Below are 3774 nucleotides of genomic sequence, written 5' to 3' on the forward strand. Positions count from 1 at the left end.
TTTTATTGATGATTTTATGTAGTGCACCAAAAAAAAAATTTAGTTTATTAAAATTTTTGTGTTTTATTTTATTTAAGTGTTAAGTGTGGTGAATTGTTTTATTTAAATGTTGTTTATTTTATTTAGTTGTTTGTTAATCTAAATAAATTGTTAGAATTGTTTGGTATAATATTTTTTAATTTAAATTTGTTAATTGTTTGTTTGATTATTTATTTTTAATATGTGAATAATTGTGTAACTTGTTTATTTTACTATTAGTGTTACATTTTAAATAAATGTGACAATTGATGTGATTAAAATAGGTTTTTTTTATTATTTTATTTTAAGTGTGTGCCGAAATGTGTGTTTGTGTCTATGTGAATGTGTTTTATTTTTCTTTTATTTATTTATTTATTTACTTAGTTATTGTTCCCATTATAGAAAAGGAAAGGGTAGTATGAATCTAGACCTAATGTGAGTCTTGAGCATTTTTCCTTTTATTATGAAAAGAAAAGAAAATAGAAAAGAAAAAAAATATAAGTTGTCATCTTGTAGGAAAAGATGACAAGGTTTATTTTTTATTTGGCTCACAGTAGGATAAGGGTTTAGGTGAGGTGTAAGGAGAGGAAATTATGGGATAGGAATTTGGCTTTTCACACTTGAGTCCTTTTCTTAAGGTTAGGTCACTAGAGGCTATAAATAGGATAGTATGGAAGCCTTGGCATTCTTTTGCTTGTGGCTGCCGAAATTAGAGAGAGAATGAGAGAGTGAGAGAGGCGTGAAAGAGAGAGAAGGAGGAGAAGAAAGGAAGAAGAAGGAGGAGGTCTTAGGTATGGTTTTTCTTATTATTCCTTGTTGTTTTAAGATTTAGGTTTATCTTCCTCATTATCTTAAGTCTTTTTCTATGTTCTTCTTCTTTATGGGTTTCAAAAACCCTAGGGTATTCAAGGGTGATTATCACTTGGGTGTTGATCAAGTTGTGTTCTTGATTTTACAATCAAGAGAGGTATTGAATCTCTACCCCTAATGCTATGGTGTTCTCTTGAGTTATTGGATTCATGGATATTTTTCAATATGTTGATGCATGGGAGATTGATCTAGGCGTGGGTAGGGGTTTAAGGTGTTGGTTTGATTTTTATTGTTGTATGTTCATAATATGTGTAATGAGATGATTATTGAAATATGGTGTTGATGATATTTTATGATTTTACATATGTATGTTTTGGCCTATGGGGTTTGGGCATATTGAGTTGTTTGATTTTCTTGTGTTTCATACATGTTAGAAACATGCTAGGTTTCATGTGTATATAGATGAGGATTTTGTGTAAATTCTTGTTGAGTATCCTAGGTGTTTCGGCCTAGGGGTGATGTTCAAGCATGATTGTTTTCTTGTATGTTTTAAAATCAATTGTGAATCTAGAAACATGATAGGGTGTATATGAGATTATGTATCAATAACTTATGGTATGCATGAAAAATAATAGGAACATGTTAGGTTTAATATAAAGGCATATATGAAGATTTGTGTTATGTTATTCATGCATGTTGTAACGACCCGAATTTGCTAATCGGGCTTAGGGCCTTGATTAGTGTGTCTGGAGGGCAATAAGTGGTTTAATATGCTAATACGTGGATTTATGTGAATATATGATAATGATGCATGTTTAATTGAGTTAAATGTGCATGTGGGCCCCATCTAGATATTAGGGGCATAAGTATGATAAATGTGATCAATGTTATATATATATGTGATATGTCTGTGCAGCACGATCCGAGACAGTCCTGGGGAGCGATTAGTCGGAAAGTCACAACAGGGTTGAGATTCAGACTCGGGGTGAGTCGAGGGGTAATTTGGGTACTAGGTGTGTTACAGGACTATTGGGGCATGAAAATAAATATTTGGAGATATATTTGAGGATAGAATGACTAGGCGGGAATATTGGGGAAATTTACCATTTTGCCCTCGGGGACGTTTTGGTACCCCAAGCCTTGAGGTAACCACATAGACTTAAGTGGATAAAACAAAAAGGAAGAATTATGTAGAAGCTTAAGAAACTGACACTTACTCTTGCTTTCAGCTGAGGATAGTTCTTATCTCTTTTTCTCTCTTTCACTCTCTAAGACAAACTCAAGGGAAACTTTGGAAACAACTTGAAGCTAAGGGATTGCAGCTGGGATTTAGGGGGAGCTTGAAGCTTGGGGCATATGGAGCTGGTTCAGAGGTTTAACTCAGCAAGGGTAAGATTTAATTATAGAGATTATGTCTAGAACTTCTGTTGATTATTAGAGATTGCATGTTAGCTAAGGTTGGGATGTTCTTGATTGTTTGGTTGAGTTTTGAAGCTGGTTCTTGATGGGTTTTGATATTGGGACTGTGTTAAAAATTCTGAGGTGATAATCTGGGACTGTTAGTTAAGTTTTGGGTGAATTGATTTGAAGAAAACGCAAGGAAAAGGGTGAGAAATCTGGGTTTGGAGGTGAGGGCCGCGGCCCGTGTGCGTGCGCGGCCATGGGAGGCCGAGTTGCTTGAGGCGCGCCGCGGCGCTTGTGGGTAAGGTCGCGACTCTTAGTGCCAGTTAGTGTTTTTAAGAGTGTTTAGGCTTGAGAACTCAATGGTTAAGGCTCGGGATGGATTTTATCACCCGGATTGATAGAATTCAAGGTCCCGGAGGTTAGGGTTGTGGCTCAAAGTTATTTATTGGATTAGAACTTGATGGATGGATATTGTTAATGTGTTGTGACTAGGGTTTCGGCGAGGCTCAAGTTAAAGGACTGTACTTGGGACATCGGTGCTCGGAGAGCTCGGGACTCAGGTAAGAAAACCCTTGTTCCCATAGAGCTTGTGTGCAGGGCTGAGCCCAATGTGTTTGAATAGAATTGGAATGCAGAGTTGAGCCCAATATGTTAGAACTGTGGGGCGTAGCCCTTTAGCTGAGTATGCTAGAATTCTGTATTTGCTTGTTATGCTATGTATGTCATCCTGTGAATGATCGGCAAGGGCCGGGAACGGCGTTGGGCACGTTGAGTGCAAGGCCGAGAACGGCAAGGGGCCTGGAGCAGCGTTGAGCACGTGGAGTGCGAGTTGCCAGGGCGAGTCCCTAAAAGGATACCTGGGATATCCTCACGGCGTGGTCCGCGAACCCAGGGCTTGGTAAATGCCTGGGACGGCTAGGTCGTATGTGTTTAGCCCATTGGTGGCCTGTTTATATGCTTGATATATGTGTTGTATATGCTTGATATATGTGTTGCATATGTTATCTGTTTGTGGGTTTTCTTGCTGGGCTTCAGCTCACAGATGCTCTGTGGTGCAGGTAAGGGTAAAGAGAAGGTCAACCAACCATGAGTACAGTAGGCGTGAGGCGGCGTGTACATGTTTGGCCAGCCTGGCTGCCACAGCCAGAGGATTTTGGGAGATGCTTGTAAATAAACCTAGATTTTGTCGTTTAGTCGACCTGGTTCAATTTAAATGTTGTAAATACTTTTAAACTGTATTTTGGGATCCCAAGTGTAAAACTTTTATGAAATTCTATGGAAATTATTATTTTCTAAAGTTTTTCTTTTGTTTATAGCTTAATTACACTGTTTGGTCTAAAACCACGATTAGCTGGTTGAAAGCACGTTTTTAAACTCACTTAGTAACGGCTCTAAGGAAGTAGGGCGTTACACATGTTGTATTATTATTTTGTTGGGTTGCATGTATGAACTCATTAGAAAAAAAAAAAGAATAAGGTTTTATAAGGTTGTATATGAATATGTGTTAGTTATGTTCTTTGAATTATTTGTATAATAAGAGCA

General features: G+C 37.5%; 1 long non-coding RNA gene across 1 annotated transcript; it reads left to right on the forward strand.

The window, feature by feature from the left end:
* Window positions 1-637: 637 nt before the first annotated feature.
* On the forward strand, window positions 638-3470 carry LOC133788658 (uncharacterized). The gene is made up of 3 exons (XR_009873339.1): window positions 638-809; window positions 919-985; window positions 3291-3470. It is a non-coding gene; the product is annotated as an uncharacterized LOC133788658 (long non-coding RNA).
* The last annotated feature ends 304 nt before the right edge of the window (window positions 3471-3774 follow it).

This window comes from Humulus lupulus, chromosome 1 (assembly GCF_963169125.1).
Source record: "Humulus lupulus chromosome 1, drHumLupu1.1, whole genome shotgun sequence".
Classification (NCBI taxonomy): Eukaryota; Viridiplantae; Streptophyta; class Magnoliopsida; order Rosales; family Cannabaceae; genus Humulus; species Humulus lupulus.